At 31.9% G+C, this 10,613-nt stretch overlaps 1 pseudogene; it reads right to left on the reverse strand.

Annotated features, from left to right (window-relative positions):
- Nucleotides 1-1,750: 1,750 nt before the first annotated feature.
- LOC111738818 lies at nucleotides 1,751-1,869 on the reverse strand (annotated as a pseudogene).
- Between the last annotated feature and the right edge of the window lie 8,744 nt (nucleotides 1,870-10,613).

Genomic DNA, 10,613 nt, shown 5'->3' on the forward strand with positions numbered 1-10,613 from the left:
TATGAATGTACGATATGAAGGGCATGTGTAAAAGAGTAGGAATCAGAATAGTATCAAGAGAGATCACTAGCTGTCACAACCTGACTGCATTTGCTACTACTGCAAACAGACAGGTGGAGCATCATTCTGCCCATAAGAACATGACTTAGAGTTTGGACTGGGTTTGAACTCAGTCTTTACCATAGACCAGTTGGGAAAATAACCACTTTTCTCTGACCTTGGGAAAATAACTACTTTTCTCTGTGCCACAGGTTTCTGGTTAGTAAAATAAGGGATAATCATACAGCCTACCTCATAGGGTTTTATGTGGATTAAATCAGTTAATACACATAAAAACACACAACAGTGCCTAGTCCATGTTGATCTACTCTTCTTTATATTTGTTATTTGTTATCGATCCTTTTGACATTGTGTTCATTATAATTTTTTGCATGAATATTGATTCTTTAAATTTGTTTTATTATAATATTATTTACTTGTTATTAGTGAGTTTTTTGGCCCTTTCTTAAATTTTGCACCCAAAGTCAGTGCCTCGCTCATCTTATTCTAATCTTATCTTTCTCTGTCCATAAATTATTGCCATTATTGACTTCCTTGATGCCTGTGATCAAATTTGAAAAGTTCTTTTTTATTGTTTTAATCATTACAATTGTGAAATACATAGTACATGTAAAAATTTTATTTTAAAAAGATATGTATCTTTATGACTTAACACAAAGCAAATAAATGCTAATGTAATTATCACTCAGATTATCAAAAAATAGAACACTGACAGCATCTCATAACCCTCCTCAACCAATAATGATCCTTTTCTCCTTCCAAAAGGTTGACTCCTCTCAATTGCTTCCTTGATTTGTTTGATCGATGTCCATCAAAGCATGCATTCTCAAAAATTATCATTTACTCTTGCCTATTTTTAAAAATTTACAAAAATTGAACGATGCCCATAAATTATGTATTCTTTTATGGCTTCTTTTACACAACATTTGGCTTTGAGATTTGTTCATGTTGTTTTACATAGCTATAGTTTGTTCAATTTTCTTACTGCAATGTATAAATATATCACATTTATCTGTTCTACAGTTTATGAATTTATTTTCAGGTTTTAGCTATTATTAACAAACTGCTACAACCCTTATACAAATCTCTGGAGACACATATGGTACATGTACTGCACTTGCATTGGGTATGTGCTTGAGAACAGAATGAGTGTTAATGATGATTTTCCATATACAACTTGTTAATTCAAACAGTTTACCTGCAGGTTATTTTGTATTTTCTATGTATGCAAGCATGCCAACTGTGATTATGTGATTAACATGATTAAAAATTGTGCTAATGATGTTGTATTTCTATTTTTCAAATCTTTCAACATTTTATTATTTATTTCCTTATTGCAATAAGACTACCACCTCCAACACTATGTTAAATAGAAACGTTGGTGTTTTATTACCAATTTCACAAGAAAAACTTTTGCATTTCGTGATTAGATGAGTTGTTGCTCTAAATTTTGTGTCATGGCCATTTGTCAGATTAAGGAAGATCCTTAATATTATAAATACTCATACTTCAAAGACTATTTTATCAAATAATTTTTCTACATCTATTGAGATGTTCATATGATTTTTCTCTTTTATTTAATGTAAATTATAGCAATGATTTTCTAATGTTAAACCAAATTGGTTATCCTGGACTCAACTAAAATTAGACATGAGTATATTGTTAGGATGGTTTCCTATTTTTTTTTTAATGTCTACAGCACCTGGTCTTCCTAGGTGGTCTCTTATTCAAGTACTAACCAGGCCCAACTCTGCTTAGCTACCGAGATCAGACAAGATCAAGCTTGTTCAGGGTGGCATGGCCATAGACCTATTTTTTAAAAATATTGTTGGGACGGTTTCCTATTTTTTCTTTAGGATTTTTGCATCTATATTTATGAAATGATTGAGTAGCTTGTAATTTTACTTTCTTGTGATGTTCCTGTCTGGTTTTATATCAAAGTTATCATGAACATAAAAAATATATATTTGAATAATAATTTTTTAATCTGTTTCCTGGGAGATTTTGTGTTAACATTGACATTCAGTTATTCTTAAACATCTGGTGAAATTTACCAGAGAAGATGTCTAAGCTTTGAGTTTTTTCTTTGAGAAACTTTATGGATTTAATTTCTTTACTAGACTATTCATATTTTCTATATCTCCTTTTGTTAATTTTAATCACTTGTATTTTTCTAAAGGTTTGTCCATTTCCTATAATTTTTTTTACACTTGTTGCCATTGTAAGTGGATGGACTGTGGGCCCCTAAAAATATGTCCGAATTCTAACCCTAGTACCTGTGAATGTGACCTTATTTAGAAAAAGGTTTTTTGCAGAAGTAATTAAGTAAAGGATCTTGGGATGAGACCAGCCTGGGTGAACTCTAGATCCAATAAGTACCCTTATAAGAAAAGGGGAAAACACACAACAGGAGAATCACAGCGGGAAGTCATGGGAAAATTGAGGCAGAGGATGGAGTTATGCAGCTGTTCAGAGTCCCAGGAACACCAAAGATGGCCAACAGTCACCAGAAGCTGGGAGAGAGTCATGGCACTTTCTCTTCCTCAGAACCTTTAAAAAGAGCCCCACCCTGCTAACAACTTTATTTAAAACAGACCTCCAAAACAGCGATATAATAAATTTTCATTGTTTTAAGCCATCCAGTTTGTGTTAATTTGTTATGGCAAGCCTGGGAAACGAATAGTCATAAATTCACTCATAATATTCTCTTGTATTTTTAATGTCTACAGGATATGCAATTATGTCATTTTTTTTCTTGACACCTGTTATTTCTCTCTCCTTCCTTCTTACCTCATTTTTTTCTTTTTTTATACTTGGTTAGTCTTATTAAGGGTTTATTCATTTTATTATTCTTTTTAAAGAACACATATTTAGCTCTGCTGATCTTCTCTATTATATGTTCATTTTTTAGATTCTGAATTCCCTGCATTTTTTTACTCTTTCCTGCCTTCTAGATTTTCCATTTTGTCGCTTATTCTTTTTATGACTTGCTTAAAATGGACATCTAGCTCTCATTCCTTTTGTGTATGCTCTTATGATTATAAATTTCTTTTCATGCACAATTTTTTCAGCATCATCAGCTTAAGAGCTTTACATTTTTCCATTAAAATTTCTTCTTTGACTCATGGGTTATTTACAAGTATATTTAAAAAATTCTGAACATATAAGTATTTTCTAGTGATATTTTTACTGCTGATACGAGCATAATTGTATTGTGACCAGAGCATGTATTCTGTATTATTTTAGTACTCAAATATTTGATTTATTTTATAGTTCAGCAAAATTTAAAACTATTATATGTTTCATTTTGAAAAGACTTTTATTCTGCAGTTTCGGGTGCACTGTACTATACATGTCCAATTATGGTAATTGTATTATTCAAATCTATATTTTTATGTTTTCTGATTTTGCTTTGTCCTCTTACTTAATCAGTGAGAAGTATGTGGATTTATCTATTTTTTCTCAAACAGTTGTGTAAATTTTCGCTTTTTATAGTTCAAAGATATATTATTAGGTGCATTCAAATTTGATATTATCTATTCTTTGTTATAAGCTTTTCTTCATTATGTATTACATTTCTTTATCTCTCGAAATATATTTTGCTTTAGAGCTAGTTTTGTCTGGTATGAATATTGTCATGCCTGCTTTATTTGGTTGATTCTACAAAATATATATCTTTTTTAAAAAATTGTTTTATTTTTCATTTTTTTGTATCATTATAGTTCAAATTTGTGTTTTATGAACAGTATATAGTTGAGTTTTATATTTTTAATCTAGTCTGACTTTACCTTTTAAATAGAACATCAGTTTTTTATATGTAATGAAATTACTACTATTTTTGAGTTTTAACACTTTAGTTATTTCTATTCATACTATTTGGGTACTTTTACTTTCCTTTTTTGAATTCTTTTAGATTGAATTAAAAAAATTCCTTTCCTTCCTCTTTTAGCTTGCATGATATGGACTGCTAAGCTTCTTTTGTGGTCTCTTAAAAAAAAAGTTATTCTTTACTTACTATACTAATTGTTATTTTTGCTACGTGACTCCAGGATTTTAGAATACTTTTAAAAAGTATTTTAAAGCCATTTGTAAAAATGTATTTAATTATTTCTATATTTTAAAGCTACCCAAGCATTATTAATGATGTTTTATATAATCAGTATCCACCAAAAAATATTCTCATATGCTTACCTTTTTTGTTCCTTGATTTTGTTTCTGCAGTTCTCTCACTCTATCTAGTGACTTCTAGAATTTCTTTTTCATTGTAATTAGACTCATGATTAAGTCTCCATATTTTGTATTTCTAAAAATGTTCTTATTTTACCTTCATTTTTGAAAGATATTTATAGGTGGAAATGGAATTCTATGTTGTCAGTTATTTTCTTTCAGCATTTTAAAGATGTCATTTCATTGCCTTCTAGCTTACATTTTTCTGTATAAAAGTCAGTATGTCACAGTCAATGCTTTTTTTCAAGGTAACCTCTCTTATTCTCTCTTGCTATATTTAGACTTTTTTTTTCTTTTGTCTTTGGTTTTCAGTGGTTTTACTGATTGGTATGCCTTGGGGTGGTTTTTTATACTAATTCTGCATAAATTTTTTTATACTTCTTGAAGCTATGGCTTGATGACATTCTTCAGATTTAAAAAATTATCAATTATTATCTTTTAAAGTATTATCTGTCTTTTTAGAACTTCAATTGTATACCTAATAAACATATTCTCAGTCATCTTGTACCCTATCATTTATATTTTTCAGCCTTTGCTCTGGGCTTCAGTCTGAATATGTTTTTTTTTACTTATCTTTGGCTGTTCCTAATCTGCTATAAAATCCTTCAAATGAGTTCTTAATTTCAGTTATTTTGCTGTTCCAGTTCTAAGATTCCCATTTTTTGGAAAGCATTTTGTTCTCTAAAATTCTCAATTTCATCTTTTATGTCCTTGAACATAGTATAATTTTCTTAAAATCAATATCTAATATCTCTAATATCATAAGCTTTGGGGATCTTTTTCTGTTTTCTATTGTTTCTGTTTCTGCTGGTTCATGTTGTTTTCTGTCTTAATTGCCTGGATATTTTAAACCATGTCTTCAAACTGTATTTGCAAACACTTGGTAGAAATAATCTGTCACCTAGGATATTATTTTCTTCCAGAGAAGATTTATATTTTATTATTATTAATACTTTGCTCATATATCAGGGAAATAGCTTTTCAGGATTATCTTAATACTATTTCTGGATTTAATATTATATGAGGATGAGCTTCAGGACCTGTGGAAGCCTATTTCAGATTTACCTTTCACTCCTAGGTACAGCTTTTCAGTGAGGGATATTCATAAAGTCAATTTTCTTTTGGAAGGGCCTGTACTCCAAAACTCTATTCTAGTGCATGAATACTGTCAAAAGTTTAACTCAGCCTAATCTTCAGGTGCCCCTTCTAAGATAACAGATAACCTCTAGACAGAGAAGTTGATAACCTGAACCTCTAGTCTCATTTGGATTATGGCCTACTAATCTTCATTATTTTATTAGTTCTAAAATATAGTCTTTTACGAATATTTTGTCTAGCTTTTATTATTGTCTCTTTTAAAAGAATTGGTACTACCACATCTGATATTACTAGAAGTGGAATTACTTTTCATTTATAAACCCATTATAAAAGATAAGAAAAAAATATCTATAGTTTAAAGCCACTAATATTGAATCCAGTTTATTGTGGCATGTTTGTTTAACAGAAGTATTCTAATTCAATTAGGAAAGCCTCTTCACAAACATAAAACCATCCAAAATTATCCAATCTTAAAGAGTTCAAGCAAATATTGGGAAAAATGTAATTCATTTAAAGATTTTTTTTTCCAAGTTCACTTTCTGTTCTATTTCAATGTTTATATTATTACCATTATAACTCATATCAAGGGCCTGTCACTATGCTAGGTATTAGAGATACAATATGTCCACGTGAGCAAGATTGACATGGTGTTTGCTCTAATGAAGCTTAGAAAGAAATGGGTAAAACACCTAGGATTAAATGAGATAATCTGTGAAAATTGTTTACATGGTTTGTGGCATATAACACATGTTCAAACACTGTTTTATTAATGCACACAGTCATTTACAAAAGCCTGTAGTTCCTTGTATCCTATGAGCTTGTATCTACTACTAGGTGAATTTATGGGGGTAAGCATTGTTGTGCAAATAGATTAGGCAATAGGGGGGCTTGATATGTAGTCATGTGTTTTGATTGTATAATTTTATTAACTTTTTCCATTTGGTTCAAAATATAGGGGGATATTTTGATATCTGTATTGAGGGGCACACATTTTTCTTTTGCCTCAGGGTCCATTATGGCTCTGTGCAGCACTTAAATGGATGTATGATAGACACAGAAATAAAGATATTTGTGTAAGTGCTAAATTTTCAATGAATGAGAGATTTGCTGGGACATAAAAAGATGATAATGACAAGAATGGGAATAGTAACTACATGCTATTTGGAGAAGGAAAGTTTCTCCTTTTAGAAAGATAATGAAAAATAAGGACATGAAAAATTCTCCCAGGCTCTGAGGTACAAAAGAAAATATTGTCCTTCCTTAGACTGTGTGAGAAAAGAGGTCATCAATGGATGACCAATTCTCAGGCAAGCACAAAGGTGAGAGGAACACAGAAAAGAGGCTGAGAATTTTGCTAAGGAGAGATAACATTTTTACGATTCTACTGTGGCATCATTTATGTGTAGTTTTCAAGAAAAACGGAAACAACAAATTAGTTCTTGTTCCCTTCCAAAGAATGTATGATATTCTGGACCAGGAACAACTATATGTTACTTTTTCTTGATTTTAATGAAATTATTCTCTCACCACCATTACATGTTTATTCTAGATTATTTAAATTTGTCATTTAACTCTACATTTAGGATTATAAAAAAAAAAACAAAACAAATCACATAAAAAGTATTACTCACTGCCCAGAGATGAATCAACTGATGTGATTTTTTGTTTAGATTTTTAGGGAAAAGTTGTGTGTTTCTAACTGAATGTGGGATAATTGCATTAGTAGGACAAGACATTGCATATATATGCATCTCCACCTATATGTTATCTGGGAAGAAGTGTGTGAGTGTGTGTGTGTTTGCACTGAAATATACAATCAAAAAAAGACATATATTTTGGTCAGCTTATATCCTTTTATGTCATTTTCTGACAACAGTGTCTACTCCCTGGCAATTCCACCCCCACTCTGAGCCCTGGAGACTTCTGGTGAGGCTGCCAGTCACTGTACTGAGCCACTCAGGCCACAAGAGATTGGCTTGAGTCAATCAAAGTGCTCCATTCTCTTGATCACAAAGATTGATTGGGGGATGTATGTATGACTTAAGCTAGGCTAATAAGGGTCCATCCTTATGATTTTTATATACAAACATTGGGAAAGAACAACTCTCTGTTTCTTCTGGGGTCTAATCTTGATTAATCTGAATGAACCTGGGCTATCTATAGCTGTGCCCATAACTTGTCCCTCCACTTGAAAAATGTATTTATATAGTAGGAGAGGATGAAGCGAATATATAGATAAGAACAGAACTGAAAAATGGAGAAAGTACTGGTAATATTATTCACATCCCTAGATTCAAAGACATGTAAAACTATCCATCTCTCTTTAAGATTCAGAATAGACAAAAGTGAATTGGGATTTTTGATAAATGGTGTTCTTGTTCAAATTTTTTAAAGACTGGATAAAAAAAAAAAAAATAACCCAGCAAGGAGTAATGTCAAGAGCAATGAGCTGAGAGTCAGGGCATTGGCTTCTAGTTCAGGCTCTTCAATAATAATTCATGTAAACATGGACAAATCACTTAGCCTTTCTGATTCTCAGTTCTTTCCTATGTAAAATGACAAAATTAGCTCCAATTATTTCTAAGATCTTTAAAACTCTAAACGTGCATGTCTCAGACACTTCAAAATTAATTACACTTTGAAATAAGTGTCCTACCTGTGAACAGGTGCTAAATAATTATTTTTATTATAACATTTTATTTTTTTCTTTTCCTTTCTTGGCTTTAAGTTTTCTGTTAAAAAGTATGATGCTGCTAGATGAATCCAGCAGAATGTAAATGTAATCAAGGGCTAAATCAAAAATGTCTGTAGTCCACAATATCTCCAAAGCAAAAACAAAATTATATATCCTAATTTGAACCAGCTGAAGTAACTGCTGATTTTTATAGTTCCAATGAAATAGTGAATTGTCAGAATTGATTGTCTCTGCAGATTATAATGTTGAACACTTATGTACACAGAGAAACAACAGCCCTTACAACGAATTTAGAGGTTTGTGAAGTTTAGAATTGAGAATGTCCCTGTTTGTCCTTTCAGTGAGGTCTCAATTCTCTCAATCTGTCTTTATGAGTCCCTTCTCAAGCTCATGGAAATTAAATTTATTATAAGGGCCAATTAGGATAAACTGTAGTGGCTACGCAAAATGTTGTGTTGGAAAGGATTTCGAGACTGTATCCAGGCTCGTGGGAGAGCGTGCTATGATAAATAAGCAGTGTCTGAAAAGGGCACAATCCTTGAAAGCATGGCTTTTGTGACTGTGATGGATATGTGCCCGCCAATTGCTAACTTAGTTTCGTATTCCAAATGTTGTTTTCCTTTTAATAGAAAACCTTCAAATTCAATTTCTAAATGATAAGATTGAGCCTTCGATTTGTATATAACATGCTTCCCTACTGGGAGATACATTCTGGGACCAGGGTACTTTCTACATTATTCTTTATATCCAATCATCTATTCTACTTACTGACCATGCCAAGACAGCATGAATTTATATTCCCGGTGTCTTTCATAACTCCAATTTGTTCCCAGCATGAAATACCACTTATATTGTTTTGAAATTCTATTCTAAACTTAGAGCCCACGACTTCGGTGTGGGATTTAAAGTTGACAAAACACATACTTTTTTTCTTAATGCAAATCTTACATGCATTGGCTTTCAGGTAGTCAGGCTGACACTGTCGGGGGTGTGTAAGACAGAAAATAACTCCTGTTAAATAAAAGGGTAAGGAGTGAAGAAAGAGGAATGGATCTGTTTTGTTAAATGGAATTTTTAGAGACAGAGCAAATGGTTTTGTTTTATTTTGAAGGAGAGTAAGAATAAAAATAAGGTATTTAAAATGAGAGTGACTATACGTAAAGAGGTCAAGGAAAGCTGACAATCTATCAGTTGTGACAACATTTAATAATATTCAAATTAATTATAATATTGTAAATGGAAAACTCTGACTTCAAATGAATAATAAATAGCAAAACCAGACACGGCTCTGAGGTGAAATGTGATTTTCATGAGGATGGAAACATTTAACATTTATACAGCAGTTCATATTCTCAAAGTCATATATCAGTGACAACTGTAAAATACATCTTTAACCTTAATTGAAGAAATGCTCTGAAGGGGTACATTCAAGAGATAGTATACTCTCCTCCCCAAATAAAGTGAAATAGAGAACATTTGGCTAGACAAATGCTTAAAAACTGCTTATAAAAAGAAAGTCAAATATTCTGATAATCATTTGCTATGATTTTATTCTTAGTAGGTATGTTTTTGTTATTCATTTACATGAATATTCATAGTATATGGTAACTCGTCATGTGTTTAGACATTAAGGGTAATCCATATTCTGAATGCAAAAGGATTGATTTATAAATATGCACTATAATCCTTAGACACTACTCTAAATACAAACCTTTTACATCATGCATTTTCTCAGAAATTGTCATGTCTGTACTGCTCTTTCCATATTCTTACTTTGGTTAAACTTCAGCTAAAACGTTTCTTGAAGGCCACACATGCCCAGAGATTTCAGGTCAACTAGCTATTCTCTGCTCCAATGCTCAATCTATTAACATGGCTATGGAGAACTCAAAAATAATCTTGTGGTAGAGATTTCATTCTAAGTAATAGAGTTTCAGTATGATGTCACTAGCAGCCCCAATTCTACTCCTTTTCAGTTAGGTATGGCCAAAAATCAAATTCTCAGCATGGAATAGAAAGAAGCAGCAGTGCTACATGTTACTCTCAGGCCTGACCCATACAGTCTTGCAAGCCTTTCCCCTTTTTGCTGGCTGCAGTGGTATTGATAAGAACAATTTTTAAAGTCACATAAAGATGGCAGAGTTGTCATTATCCTGGATTTCTAAATGACTCTGTAGAGAATAGCTGCCTACTAACCTGAAACACCTCCCTGGATTGTAAGTTTTTATTTTGCTTGAGAGATGTATTTGGAGGTCTTTTTGTTTTTACCCCTTTTATTACCCTAGCTAATTTAAATCTAGATTTGCTACTATAAACTGATGGTTGCTAAGCCCACCTGGCCTCTCAGTAGAACTCTACAATTCTTTAAAAGCTGCCTCTCTCTTTGCCTCTTCAGCTTCTTGAAACCTTTAGAACTCTCTTCAAGATGTCATTCTAATTCTTCGTTTCTCAGCAGATCACATTGACTCATAGAGAAAATAATGCCATTAGACATGAATTCCTTTAATTTTCCCATTTCACAACTCAAAAATGA

Source organism: Pteropus vampyrus, unplaced genomic scaffold, assembly GCF_000151845.1.
Source record: "Pteropus vampyrus isolate Shadow unplaced genomic scaffold, Pvam_2.0 Scaffold43, whole genome shotgun sequence".
NCBI classification, from domain to species: domain Eukaryota; kingdom Metazoa; phylum Chordata; class Mammalia; order Chiroptera; family Pteropodidae; genus Pteropus; species Pteropus vampyrus.